A 15,470-nucleotide genomic window follows, 5' to 3' on the forward strand; every position below is an offset into this window, starting at 1 on the left:
CAGGAGTATGCAAAGCATGTGCATCTACAGCATACATGCCTCGAACAGAGGATTAATGGCCCCAAATCCCTGCCGTGGTATCTGGTCATGTTGTGGCTGAGTGTGCCATGTGATGTGGTGGGCTATAGTGCTTGATGTGATTTGGTCATTTTTGACAAGGTGGAGTGCTGAACGGTTTGATTTTGATCTTTGTTTTTGGGTTCGTGTGAAATAGTGCAGTACCTACCGTATGATGTAAATAAATTATTGGGGTGGTGTTATTAGGGCAGAAGCCTTGCTGATTATATGCACAATAACAGGTCTGGGAGGTCACTACTGACTAGAGGAGGTTAGCAGCTGCACAGGCCATGGGCATTGATCCTATTGAGGATAATATGTGACGGGCCACTGGTGACTGGAGCTGGCTAGCAACAACACTGGCCTCTGGTATTCATTACAAGCAGGGTAACAATGCATGTCAATATTGACTGGAACTGGTTGGCAGTAGAGTTGACCTCTGGTTTTGAATATTTGTAGGATTTAAGGTAGGGGTCACTACTGACTGGAGTTACTTAGCAGGATAATAGGTCTCAGGGAGCCAATACTGCCTGAAGCTGGTTAGTATGATCACTAGTCCCAAGGTGCTACTAATGACTCAAGTTGGCTAGCATGATAACAGGTCAGTACTAACAGGAGCTGGCTAGTAGGCTTACATAGAGGTCCAAGGGGCCACTACTGACTGGAGCTGGCTAAAAGAATAACAGGCCCAAGGGTGGTGGGGGTGCGAGTGGAACCAGTGACCGGAGTTGGCTAGAAGCATTGACAACCTTTGGTATTGATTAAATGCAGGATTCCTGGTCACAGGAGGCACTGCTGAATACAGCTGGCTAGCAGCAGTGGTGGCCACTGGGAAGAAGGAATTGAGAAAGCATAACTGGATATACTGGTTTCTTTAATACCGATAATTGGTTACACATGAATGCCACAACGTGCATTAATATATTACATAACCATTGATGTGTCTGTTCGCCTTAATATGCCTGCAAAGTTACATGATTCTATTAGGACCCAGAACCAATTTATTTAGTGATGTCCATCAGCCCACTTTCCTACATCTTGTAGTAAATTTAATATTGACAAACAGAAGTGGTATTTCCAGAAATAGTGAGTTCTGCAGCTTGTCTGTGTATCTTTTATCTGCACCTCACTGACTCCTCACATTCCTCTCGAGAGGAGATCCTGCCTCCTACTCATTAGTATTGTTTTAGTAACTGTTTCTATCACGTGTTCATGTTTGATTGACTTGTATTAGGAGAAAAGTGTATAAAAATACATTGTGTAGCATTAGCATTATATACTCCAACTTGCTTTAGGGTGGATGCTCTCGTCCATTGCAAAGACAATTGTCACTTGTTAGTTTGCTTGGCCTTTTGCTATTTTTGCATTAAATGTATGATAGGTGTGTTGGCCTCCCGGTGTGTTGTGTTTTATTTTACATATCACAAGAGATGCTGAGGAAAATGGCAGTCCAGTATACACATTCTTCATATAAATCAACTCACAGTATACTGTTCTGGAGGTTCAGTCCCACAGACATTATCTCTAACTGAACGCAGGCACCCTAGGAAGCATGGGCTTTTCAAACCAGTTGCCCTCTGATGCGGAGTCCTCGCTATTGGATAAGTCAGTATGTCCTGACCCTTAGGGGGGTTACCGTAACTAGTGCACTCTGTTAGACAGCGCTCACCTGTGGTAGTAAGATGTTAACAGGCACCTTATCACCTATGCACGGTGCAGGGCTTTGAGTTACAGAGCTCCTCAGGCTGTGGAGAAGATTAGGTCGCATTTACCCATTTTCCCATATGGTCCTGATGAAATGCCAACAGATTGCTCCATGACTACACACGGCATGAAAAAAGTTGACCTGAAGTATAGACCCCAGCTTACCAGCAGGTCCATAGGTGATCGACACTTTCACACAGCGATAGGGGCCATTAGTTCCTCAATTTCTCTGCCACTGTTTTTAATCTCAACATGGACCTGGAAGATCACATTAACTATATTGTGGCAACGGGTCGATAGTTGATCTTATATTCAGACTTCACCAATCTCACATCTAATGACACAACATCCTCTGTCCTACTATGCGCATCCGGCGTACTTATTCAAAGATCTCCGACAAAATGCCCTCTTGTGGTGCCCGCCATTCATTGTAGCATTAGCCTGGTGAGGAGTATAGCCCAATGATGAAGCATGTAATCTTTAGGTGAGTGAACGCAACTTGTCTTAAAAGCACATGCTTCCTAGGGTGTCTGCGTTCAGTTACAGATAATGTCGCTGGGACTGAACCTCTGGAACAGTATACTGTGATTTGACTGTTTTATTTTAACAAATGTACATAGCAGATATTGGTGCTTGCTTGTTTCACAAAAATGATCGGATACCTGCCTCCGAGCGCACTTCTTACAGACGAGTATGGGGTTATCATGTTGCTGCTACAAGCTCCTTACCTGTGCAAGTTATCGGGAACGATGCAGGGGCAGACCCAAACCAGCCACATGTGGAGATCAATGACAAATACTGAAGAATTAGCAGAGCTTCCAAGCTGGTGACCATTACTTAATTGACCCTGAAAATAAAAGACACGTTTTTAGTATCCTGGTGACTCATGACCATAAAAAACAAAGGTTATAAATTCAATATTGTGTCAAATACTTAAAACATTGAACTGGATGGCTGACACCTTCCACCACTATTGATTATGGGACTTGTAGTTTTGTTTTTCTCATTAAAAGGATGGTCTCTAAAGTCCCAGTGTTCTAAGCGATGTTAGTTAAAATCAGAGGCCTGAGTGAGGGTGAAGCATGACATGGCTCTGCTTAGCAGTGAGATGACTGACAGATCCCCAGCTCTTCCATTCTTTGACAGACAGAGGCTCGTCAGCCGTTCATATTTTTTTGCAATGGGAAAGAAACTTTTATTGCAGCTTGTGCCAACTGAAGAGATAAAACCCCTGGGCATGTTTCATTAACTACTGACAAACATGAACAATCAAGAACATGAGTTTCTGGAAAACTATCAAGCACCCAATCAGAATCAGCCGCCCTTCACACCCAGGAATTCTTGAGGCTTTGGAGAGGATGAATTGCACGTGGTATAAGAGGAACACTACATTGACTCAAAGCTCACTTCTCAGGGATGTACTGAAATGCCAGCCTCATGGCACACTTAGCCAGCTCTTCACTGCCTCCTCCTCAAACTGTTGACCAGCTATCAGGGCAAATGAGCCTGCAGCAAAGCATCGCTGGCTTGGTTCCACACCGCACAGGGCAAGGTGGCCAACTCCATACTCCTCCAAGTCAGCAAGCACTCTGGTCGAGCCAGTCCTAACCCCACATGAATGTTCCCCATTACAACAATGTTAATGATACAAAGTTATGTTTCTGCCAAATGATTGAGTCAAAAATTGAAAGGTTTTACTATGAAGTGCTGAAAGAGAAATCATGAAGTACACAGGAGCATTATTTGTCTACAGCAGCAAATCATGTATGTATGTAGTTTCCAGGATAAGCAAATGATGGTAATGAAATGTAAACCGCAGCATTAAGGTCACACACCACAACATCTTTCCCTTTAAACCGAAGATAACAGCCTACAATAAAAAACTAACCAAAAAGCAACAAAACTAGAAAATACATTTCCAAATGCTGTAAAAGAGAAACAGTTAATACAAATGAACAATATTAAACTTTGTTGGTACCTTAGTAATGTGCTTACTTCTTGGCTTCACTCCATCTGCAGCAATAACGCTCTGAAAGGAGAAATTACTGGTGTGAGTCTCAGAGTCTTCAGTGTTACTGGTCTCAGTCACGAAGACTGCGGTGTCGGAAGATAACTTTCTCTTATTTGGCTTTATTGTTCCACCAGTCACGCCATCGCTTTTAGCAGACACGCTACTGTCAGCAGCATCATAACTTCAGGCAGACCTGCAATGCGGATCTCACCACTCACATTGGGTGAACACTTGTCTCTGCTACATACATCCACTCTGTTCTCAAATTTGCTTGGGGCTGTCAAAATGCAAAGAGCTGCAATATATTCCTCACACTTTCCTGACTACCTTGTTTTAAAAGGGTGTGACATTCAAGCGTGATCCTTGGTTCATCTGCAAGCTGAATATTTTTAGAGGTTCTATTGCCACACAATACTAGTCCCATATTTCAGTTTGTCCACAGGGTGTTTCAACCCTGATAGGTTATCAACTGCCTGTTTTGCAGATAATTTCAGATAGTTTCTGTAAGAAACTGAATTATTATTTGTGGTAGATGAGGAACAATCACAACCGTTGTCAGAGTGAACTTTCAAAGCCATTCAATTAACCTAGGATCAACCCCCTGGTACCTAAACACCGAACAGGCAGGCTTAACTTAATATAAAGAAACCAAAAAAGTAAAAGTCAAAATGACACTAAAATGACAAAATCCAATAGGGGAATAAGATATGAACTGTAACGCTGTAAGAATCACATGGTGCCAATGGATGAGAGGCCCGGGCATGGATTAGTCTCTCTGGAGCTGACTGCTAAGTCAGAGGAAACCGGAGGCCATGGCCTGCAAGCACATAGTGCAGGAATTAGCTGCAGTGGTCCAAGAAGACATCTAGTGCTCCAGGCTCAGATAGGGGGGCTGGCCTACAGGGGGATTCACGGCAGGTTCGGGCGCAAAGTGCTTAGAGTATTGAGAACAAGCAGCAGATGCCCAGCAGGGCAATAGCAGACGGTCGAAGGCAGCAAGGCCCGGACAAGACTGAAAGGGAGTGATACCCTGGCCCTCACCATCATGCAACAGCGTAGTGGAGCTCAGCGGGAGGACAACCCGATGACAGCCACCCACTGGGGCTGGGACCCCCATGACAAGGCAGGCCGATCTGGTGATGTGGTAAGAGATATAGGAGTCATGTCCTCAGCGAGAAGCAAGAAGGATCAGAATCTAAAAAAGATACTGACCAAGCTCCCGATGACCGGCAGCAGAGAAGGGAGGCTCTCCCCAATGACACAAATCAGCCAAGATGCAGACACCTCTGAAGCCCCAGTTACCCACGCCTTTTTAGAGTCGCTATTCGGTGCATTACGAGGCGACTTGCAGACGCTTGCAGACGCTGAAAAGGGAAATAGCGGGGAGATGAAGGAGATAACCAATGGAGGCCACACGTTCCTAAATGGCATAAACATCCCGCCTTATGATAAGGCGGGACGTCGATGCCATTGGAGACCGCATTGCCTCCATCGAGGATCAGGAGAAAGCCCGGGAAGAGGAGGTGGAGCATCTACAGCAAGAGATACTCCGGCTCGAGGCTCAACATAGCGATCTCCAGGCACACACAGAAGCCCTGGAGAATCGGTCTTGGCGAAACAACATTAGCGTTAAGGGAGTTCCCCCTAAAGAAGAAGGTCCAGACATCACACAATACCTGCAGGGTCTCTTCAGGAGCATACTGGGCGCCCCCACCGGATATTTTGGCTTGCATTCCAGACTTTCAACTAAAAGAGTGTATACTACGTGCTGCCAGGGACAAGCAACGACTAAGATATCAGGCCCACTCCATACCTTTGTACCAGGACCTGGCTCTAATACCTCTTCAAAAGTGTTGGGTGTTCCGAGTGGCAAACACGCGTCTTCGAAATCAAGGAATACCGTATTCTTTGGGTCACCATTTCCGGCTGATTTTCATATGGAAGGGCAAACTCCTCCAGCTCAGATCCATGCAGGACACTTGCCAGGTGCTGGGCATTGAGAATCCAATTCATACACAAAACCTGATCCTGATATCTATAAGCTTTATATTCCTTTTCATCATCTGTTGTTTCGTGTGTGTGAGTTCACTTACTCCTAGCACTCACTATGCCTCTTACAACAGAGTGTGCTTATCTCTATGATGTCCTCGTAACAACCGTGTGTCTTCCCGTGTGTGTCTGTCCTACTCACTCTCAGGCGCTAATGTGTGTCCACCAACAAGAGTAAAGGAAAAAGTGTGGGCGGGAGGAAGGAACCTCACGGGAGCAACCACCAGGGACCTGCTGACTGGTACTCGTCAGTATGTTCCACTTCTCATCATCGGCTCCTTCCCACCAAAAAGAAATAGAATTTCAAAAGAGGAAAAATACCAATGGGAAAAATAATAAACAACTCAAAAATATTCTAATCAGTGCCAAACTGCCTAAGACATGGTCTACTAGCACGATCGTTCCCATTTTTAAAAAGGGCGATTGCACACAACCTTGTTGCTGTAGACCGATCTCCCTCATAGATAACACCCTTAAAATTTTAGGCAGCGTTTTATACACAAAAATTTTAACCTGGACAGAGGACAATCAGATTTTACAACAATGCCAACTAGGTTTCAGGGGTAAAGTTTGCACAAACGAGCAAAGTCTTAATCTTAATTCGATCATAGGGAAGTACACTATTGCACAGCACTCCCCACTTTACTTAGCTGTTATGGACCAGTCCTCAGCTTTCGATTTTGTCAATAGGTCCCGTCTATGCAGGTGGTGGGGAGAAGTTTCCAATTACATCAGTGTAGATAGAGGGGTCAGACACTTATAAGGTCCCAAAGGCGAGACCTACTGGCTATGCCAATGCTTGTTTACCTGATGGTCATTGGCTGACCACCACCTGGTTGCTGAGGGCTTAGTGAGGTTGAGACATATTAGGGGGAGTTTTAGCCACATCAGATGATGCTGTGCACGCCCAAGCCTAGGTAGCAATGAGGCGCAGTCGGCAGTGCTGACTGTGAGTGTTTTCTTTCACTTTCAATTGACGTGACTGCCCCCCTTTAGTCTGGTGAAAGCCAAAAACGGAATTCAAGTCGATCTTTTCATCACACAGACTTTTCAGGCGTAAAAATTGTCAATGTTTGCTGAGGCCCTTCAAAATAGTTACCCAGCTCCAAAAATGAGGGTCAATGAACATTCATTGCAAAGACAGTTTTGATGAGATGCACACCTTTTTTGTTGTTCGCTTCTAGCTTTCTCCATATTCATTCATTTTCAACCTTTGTTCGGCGTTCAAGCTTGCTCCGCGCTCCGCCCAATTGCGCTGCAATTGTGAAACCAAACTGAAGAGGAGCCAATTATGACCCCGTCAAGCTGCACAGCCGTGCCTTCAAATAAATCCAATAAATCACTCATGTTATACCATATTTACTCTATTTTTATCAATCTTTTTTTCCTTTGTTTTCTTCGATTTATTTAATTTCTTTGTCAACGTCTTTTCACAACAACACAGGAGAAACGTGTTTCCACAGATCACAATTTATTCAAGAACACCCAATGCATTTCGGGATTACCCTTCGTCAGGGGTTTATCTGGGGGAAAATATAAGCACAACTATCAATAAAATCCAACTTCTAAGTTTCTGTACATAAGCATCAAGCCAAGTGTAAAGCGTCATTTATCTGTGCTATCTACTACAACAGTCAAACAGTGTGCAACATTTCATTGCTCATTTTTCAAACTCCACAGCTCGGTCACAATACCCTCCTCAATTTAATACATCACATGGCTCCCTTTTTGATGTGGAAACTAAACCGTTAATATAATTTACATGTTAGTGGATTGGCAATCGCATCCTTTGTGGAAACTTTAAAGTACATCAAGTCTCCCAGTTTCCCCCTGAGCCCTCCATCTAATCTCTGTTCTAGTTTAAGCAATCGAAGAATTAAACCCCATACCCCGCTTACCGTGACTAGTGTTTGTAGGCTATTTAAAAGCCTCATTATAATCCGCTTTACGCGTTTTATCAGAACTTTCCCGTACCATCTCACGGTCTATCTGCGGTTACCCCCGCATTCCTTTACAATCAGTGTCATGATCAGGGGTGTCCATAGATAAAGGGATTACAGATTCGTATTGGTAAAGAGCCAGGTCTTCATGGCCTTACTGAATAAGTTTCCAGAATCGAAATTGAAAGCGGAAGGGAGTTCAACAAATTGTCCGCAGCAAGCGAAAAGGACCTCCCCCATCTAGATTTTCTGAATCTAGGCACAGTCACCGAATTACTTTAAACTCAATTCTCCGACCCAAAGGAAGCCAAGGAAGGCTCATGATGGTAGCCGCAACAGAGTGGAATTTAGGAGGGCCCATCACCAGCCTGGCAGCAGCATTCTGCACAAGTTGGAGCCGGTGTAGGAGACCCTTATTGATCCCTACATAAAGGGCATTGCAGTAATCCAATCTGGACAACACAAGGGCTATCACTGCCTGTTTCCACGCGGAGGGGGAGAGAAATTGACATATCTTTCTGAGGGTTCTTATCATTCCGAAGCAGGTGGAGACTTCTATTTATTTGGGGGCCCAAGGAGAGGCAGGTATCAACCATGATGCCTAGATTTTTGGCAATGAAGTCAGGGCGAGGGCAAGATCCAAGCGTATCTAGCCTCCAGGCCCTGGACCAAATCTCCTGATTGTCTCCGAAAAGTAAAATATGAGTTTTATCCCCATTGAGTCTTAGATAGTTCTCTGCCATCCATGTAGCTAAGGCCTGCATGCAGCTTTAAAAATTTGCTGCTGAAGCTTCAACACTCTCAGGGATGGTAATCATGATTTGAGTGTCATCAGCATAGGATAACACTTCTAGGACAAAAGATCTTACAACCCTGGCAAGCGGGGCTACATAAAGGTTAAAAGGGTGGGAGGCAATGAGGATACCTGGGGAACTCCGCAGAAAAGCCGTTTAGGAGCAGAAAGGAATTGACCCATCGTAACACTTTGAACCTGTTCCGTAAGGAAAGATGTAAGCAAATTAAGGGCGGAGCCCTCAGTCCCTATTTCCCGGAGCCTCCCAGCCAATCTAAAGGGAAAGATGGTATCGAAGGCTGCCGTTACGTCCAGAATGGTCAGTAAGGTGGTGTGACCTGCGTCGACCTGTTGTTGAAAGTTGTTAAAAACAACGGTTAACGCCGTCTCGGTACTGTGCTCACTTCTGAACCCATGTTGCGAGCCATCGAGCAACTGATGGTCCTCCAGATAGGTGCTAAGATGGAGGTTCAGGTGTTTCTCCAAGATTTTAGCTGGGACAGGCAACAGGAAATTAAACTGTAGTTCTTTAGTTCCGCTGGATCCTGAGAGGTCTTCTTTAAGAGAGGTTTAACCACAGCCGTTTTCCAGGCAGTGGGATACTGGCCAGAAGTAATAACGGCATTAAGAACTAAGGTCATAGTAGGAACAATAGCCTCCATTCCTAGTTTCAGGATCTTCAGGGGACAGGGCTCCATAGGGGAGCCAGATCTAACTCCACTTAACATTCGCGTCTTCTTGAAGTATAGAGGGAAAGGTGCTCAAACGGCAATCCTTTGGAGGAGCCACCAGAGAAGCCGAAGGACGATCAGCCTTTGACCCTCCGACCTTGGATATCTCCAGGGAGGAATATACGTCCTTGATTTTGTCATAAAAAAGCATGCCCTTTTATCACATAGCTCCTGGGAGACCTCGGTGTTGGCAGAGGCCGAGGGGGCTAGGAGGGAATTAATCACAGTGACGAGTTCCCTCTGGGATTTAATGGATTCCGTCATCTTGGAATAGTAGATAACCTTTTCCTCATTAATAGCTAGCCTATATTCCTTCAATCTGAGTTTATGCAGGTCCCTTTCGGCTGGGATAAGCTCACGGCGCCATATTCTTTCCTGCTGTCAGCATACCTGCCTAGGGTTTCTCAACCTTTCAGTGAACCAGGGCACTGAAGGGCGTTTTCTGGCCACATAATGCTCCAGAGCCGCTAAGAGCCAGTTGGAAAAATCATCGTAGATTGAGTTAACATCCAGGCGGGGGAGACAGCAATAATTGTGAAGATCTTCCTTATTTATGCGGCTTATGGCGTAATGATGAGACCAAGAGAGTGGGATGGGATCATTCACCTCTATCCTAGGATCGTTAGAGAAGATCCCGTCCAGAATGTGTTCGCCGTATGAGAGGGGCTCCTCACCAGCTGAGGAAGGCCACAGGAGTCCATAGCTTCCAGGAAAACCTGTGTTTCAGAGCACAGACTTTTCTCCAAATGGAAGTTAAAATCACCCAAAGAGTGACAGTGGATCTAATAAAAATGAGGCTCAATCCAATTGCTGAAGTCCTGATTAAACATTCCTCTGGGTCCGGGAGGCCGGAAGGTGACCACTCCCACAAAACTATCAGTGGGTAGGATCTTCAAGGAGAAATATAGGGCCTGATAGGGATCTGAGGGAGTGGTGAGGGCCTCAGTGAAGCACAAGAAGGTGTCTTTATAAAGTACTCCCAAACCCCCCCTATTAAGTCTGGACGGAGCATACCCTGAGGGGATGGACTCCACCAGGTCAGGCTCTGAGCAATCTCTAGCCCAGGTTTCAGTAATAAATATCCAATCAGACATACGGGAGGAGACAAAATCATTAAATTCTGCTCTATGTTTAATCAGAGATCAGGAGATACCCTTAAAAGGACTGTTTCATGGGTAAGGGTAGGGCTGACATGTTTCCCCTTGGGTTTTTTAGCTACCCCCAATGAAATGACTGTCTTACAGCTAACACACTCAAATAGCCCAATGCTCACAGTTCATCGACTTGCAGTGCACATCCTTCTATCCTTCTCTCCTTGAAGCTCCAAGAGCTGTCCTCTCGGGTAAACATGGGGCTTACCAGGGTCTACAATAAAAAGGACAGCGTCCCTGGCACAAGGCGTAAACTTGGCCAGACGGACACAGACTGGCATGCTTTTGGCGCGCCTGCTGCGTGCGTTCACCGGCGTCCGGCCCGGCATTCAGATTAAATAGCTGGGCCAGTCAGGAACAACTAGAGCGCTGCCCATCGATCTGGGACAGGAAGTGGAGTAGAGCAGCAAGAGTGAAACACTCACTTCCCTCCATACAATTGGCGAGCCGTGGTGGACCGGGGAAGGAGCAAAAGACCCCCACAAGCCCCCCACACCCCTCCCCGAGATGAAGAAAAAAGCAGAAGAGTGCCTGGAAAGAATGCAGTAACCGGATACAAGTAAGCATTTAAAATAGTTTTTAAAACATTCCCCCAATTAGAACGCACACAATGATTCAATAAAATTTTAAAATCACAGTCACTTTCTAAACGCAGTAGCAGCGCAACAGCGTGGCACCTCTAATCAGGGTGAACCACCATCACGTGGTGTAGAGGAGGAGATAAATGTGATAATAGTTAAGGAACTGCTGGGCAAAACTGACCTAAAAAGGAACTGGGCCTGCACTGCACCCCCCAACATGTTCCAAGAGTGGAATGTGGCTCCATCATATTATTATCAGAAGTTTGATAACAACAAGAATAGTGCACAGAGAGAGTCAAAAGTTGAAGTAAAGAGACAAAAAAAACAGAGATCAAGAAAGGGAAGAGAGAAAGAAGAAACAGGGGAAAAGGAAACATAGAGTTATAGGAATCCTTACCTGACAATTATTTTTTTTGTTCCCCCAAGGGTGGCAGCCACGCCGCACTGCCTGTCATCCCAGAATACCTTGAAAGGAAGTAAAGAAATAATTTTGCATCAGACGACAATCACACTTCATCACATTTTACAAATAACCGTCCTGGATTTACAAAACAACCGAGCCCAGGGAGAACCAGAGTCTGACTTCAGCCTCCTTTAACAGCTATTGCTGTGAATGTTCAACAATTAACCGCCGTGGTCCCGCATGCGGCTGTTAACTGTTCAAGTTTCACAGCAACAGCTTTGAAACAAAGGTTTCAGAGTACAATGGGGTGTTTCAACCCCCTCGGTCTCTGGGACACTGTTGTTTTATTGATTAACACATTCTGCCCTCATGGGGCAAACAGTGCAATGACCTTATAGTCATTACTGCCCATTAAAGGACCACTCCCTTGGTGAAGGCCGTTGCCTTTGGAGCTACATAAAGCATCAAAGCTATATTAAAGTTTCAAATAATTACTGAAGGCATAAACATGGTTACTCAGTCAGAGAAATAATTATCATAATATTTGCAGGAGGATCACATAAAGGGAACCTCTAAAGTATATGAAAAGCCAGAATCAGAAATAACTCTAGCTGTAAAGTCAATAGACAGACCACACACAACAAATGTGTGCTAAGATATAAGAAAACACTTTTTAATAATATCAAATAGCAAACTTATATAGAATCTGCTCAGTTAGGAATCAAGGAAAAGTTCTTAAGTTTTTAGACAGAGAGAACACATTATTGACATGGTTCACGATGAGGTAAAAATGACAGTTCTTGAAAACATGGCATAACAAAATGTAATTTAATAAACCACACCTACAAAATGAATAATTAATTGTGACTCTTCCTCAAAAAGCCACAAGTCATTTTACAAGGTAATTCCCTAACATAATAACTGGATCTTAGTTACAGTATACGTTTCTAGCCATTCATCATTGACCCAATTTGTAAAGGAACATTTACTGACAGCTTATTAGTTGTTTATTAGAAATGCCTACAACTTGGACTCCTTTCCCAAGAGGGGTGGGTTGGGGGCTCCCGTCAGTCTGACTGTGGAACGGGAGGCACATTTATTGATTAAAAGAGATGCTGGATTCCCATTTACTTCTTCTACGAAAAGAGCCACTCTGGGTGACCTCTAGGACTGCACCAAGCACGCAATCCTTCTCCCATCTCAGGCACCGTCATTGTGTCTGATTCAGTCCAGTAGAAACTCCTAGTGTAGGAGGAAGTTGTGGAAAATCCTTATTAATCACTGAAGGATTTTGTTGAAATCCTGAATTTGTTGAGAACTTGCCATTGTATTCTGCACTGGGCTGTGGTACCATCAGGACTGAAGGCATGTTCCAATATATCTGCCTTTGATTCTGCATGCTCGGCACAGAGGCCAGTTGGGCTGGGACCATTGACTGTGACATCCCATTCTGGCCATCTGATTCATGTTCCAGTTTCCCAGGTTCCTGCAAACATCGCAAGGAGCGTGTCTTATTCTGCACACTATTAGTGTTTGAGGTATTTAAATTGCCACTGTCAGTGAAACCTACACCCTGAGCAGAGCCGGACTGGCCGTAACGGGCTTCGGGTGTTTCCCCGGGGGGCTGGAAGAGTGGGGGCTGATTCTTCAGTGCGGGAAACGTATTTGTTACTGGGGGCTGGTTTTGCTGTGGTTCTGCTATATCGCCCCCGGCAACAAAAGAGGCAGGGGCTGTCCGTCAAAATTGTCAGGCCTGGTTTGGGTTCCCAGTCCGGCCATGACCCAGAGGAACTACTTCTCCTCCATGCATATACCAAACATCATTACTCCGCACCCTAACGCCGTGCATATCCAAATTCACACCAGCAACAAACCCAGAATCAAAACGAGAATACAATCCATGAGAACCACTTTCGTCACCCGTTTGGAACATTTTTGTCTGAGCGCTCATTATTTTTCTGCTTAGTAACAAAATTCTCACTACAGAACTTTGCGTAAAACAAAAACTCATCCGGAATGTTAGTCTGCGGCCCCTCACATTTTTCTGGATATGTGCTCTAACCTCTGGATGCAACGCTAAAAGATGCGCCCTCTTTTACCCGGTCTTTGCCTTTGCAATATTGTCTGTAACTCTGCATTAATCTCTTGTAATATAATAAAATATTTTGAGGCGCTTCACTCTGTGGTTCTTCAATTGGCCAGTTTACAAGCAACTTACACTCATTCCACAAATCTCTTGGGACAAATATTAACAAACTTAAACTCAGCTCTCGACCACCCCGCTTGGACGAACAGGCCTCATCTCCACTGCATCCCTCCTGGAGAGGCCCCACCTCCTTTGAACCACCCAAACACAGGACAGGCCTCACCTCCTCTACACCTTCCTGGACAGGCCTCTCCCCCTCTGCATCCCTGGACAGGCCTCACCTCCTCTACACCGCCCTGGACAGGCCTCACTCACCTCCTCTGCACACCCTGGACAGGCCTTGCTTCCTCTGCATCCCCCCGACAGGTCTCGCCTCCTTTTGCACCTACCTCCAAACAGGCCTTACCCCCTCTACATCCCATGGACAGTCCTCCCCTCCTCTGCACCTGCTGGACAGGGCTCACCTTCTTTGTGCCTCCCCCTGGACAGGCTTCACCTCTTCTAACCTCCCTCCGACAGGACAGGTCTCACCTCCTCTGCACCCCCGGACAGGCCTCATCTCCTCTGCACCCCTGGACAGGCCTCACCTCCTCTGCACCCCCTGGACAGTCCTCGCCTCCGCCACCCCCCCTGAACAGGCCTCTCCTACTCTGCACTCCTGGACAGGCCTTACCTCCTCTGCAGCACTGGACAGGCCTCACCTCCACTGCACCCCTGGACAGGCCTCACCTCCTCTGTTCCCCTGGACAGGCCTCACCTCCTCTGCACCCCTGGACAGGCCTCACCTCCTCTGCTTCCCTGGACAGGCCTCTCCTCCTCTGCAGCCCCTGGACAGGCCTCGCCTCCTCTGCACCCCTGGACAGGCCTCACCTCCTCTTTGCCCCTGGACATGCCTCTCCTCCTCTGCACCCCCTGGACAGAACTCTCCTCCTCTGTGCCCCTGGACAGGCCTCTCCTCCTCTGCACCCCCTGGACAGGCCTCTCCCCCTCTGCACCCTTCGACAGGCCTCACCTCCTCTGCACCCCTGGACAGGCCTCTCCTCCTCTGCTCCCCTGGACAGGCCTCACCTCCTCTGCACCCCTGGACAGGCCTCTCCTCCTCTGCTCCCCTGGACAGGCCTCACCTCCTCTGCACCCCTGGAGAGGCCTCACCTCCTCTGCACTCCTGGAAAGGTCTCTCCTACTCTGCACCCCTCTCCTCCTCTGCAACCCTGGACAGGCCTCGCCTCCTCTGCACCCCTTGGACAGGCCTCTCCTCCTCTGCACCCCTGGAGAGGCCTCACCTCCTCTGCACTCCTGGAAAGGTCTCTCCTACTCTGCACCCCTCTCCTTCTCTGCTACCCTGGACAGGCCTCACCTCCTCTGGACAGACCTCGCCTCCTCTGCACCCCTTGGACAGGCCTCTCCTCCTCTGCACCCCTTGGACATGCCTCTGCTCCTCTGCCCCCCTGGACAGGCCTCACCTCCTCTGGACAGGCCTCACCTGCTCTGCACCCCTGGACAGGCCTCACCTCCTCCGCTCCCCTGACGTCACTATGAATGCCAGGAAGGGGAGAATCTGATCCATGGATTAATAAATTGCAGCCAAGTGAGTTAGCAGCTCACCTACCTGAGCAGAAACCTGTCCAGGCTCTCTCCTCCTCCTGGAGCTGGGGGGGGGGGGGGGGGGGGGTGAGGAGCAGGGCAGATTTGAGGTCTGAGGGGGGTCTGTAGATGGTGGTAACTGCCCACCAGACAGGGCTCCTTCCTCCTCTGCAGCAGGCTGGACACACCAGGAGAGGCCGGAAGTGATGTCAGCATCTGCTGCTGGTGCTGTCTCTGCCACCGCTAACACCGAAGAGGAAACCCTTCTCCCTTCCACCTAATGTGCAGCTCCGTAGTTTCATCTGCAGGGGAGGAGCGCC

General features: G+C 46.9%; 1 protein-coding gene across 1 annotated transcript in view; it reads right to left on the reverse strand.

The window, feature by feature from the left end:
• LOC147737714 (uncharacterized) overlaps window positions 1-15,220 on the reverse strand; it is a 93,792-nt gene extending 78,572 nt beyond the window's left edge. The window contains exons 1-4 of the mRNA XM_086942433.1: window positions 15,176-15,220; window positions 11,415-11,482; window positions 3,740-3,790; window positions 2,490-2,608 (exon numbers count right to left, since the gene is read on the reverse strand). The gene's annotated coding sequence lies outside the window, so the exon portion shown is untranslated. The remainder of the gene's footprint in view (window positions 1-2,489; window positions 2,609-3,739; window positions 3,791-11,414; window positions 11,483-15,175) is intronic.
• Between the last annotated feature and the right edge of the window lie 250 nt (window positions 15,221-15,470).

Source organism: Lissotriton vulgaris, chromosome 1_1, assembly GCF_964263255.1.
Source record: "Lissotriton vulgaris chromosome 1_1, aLisVul1.2, whole genome shotgun sequence".
NCBI classification, from domain to species: Eukaryota; Metazoa; Chordata; class Amphibia; order Caudata; family Salamandridae; genus Lissotriton; species Lissotriton vulgaris.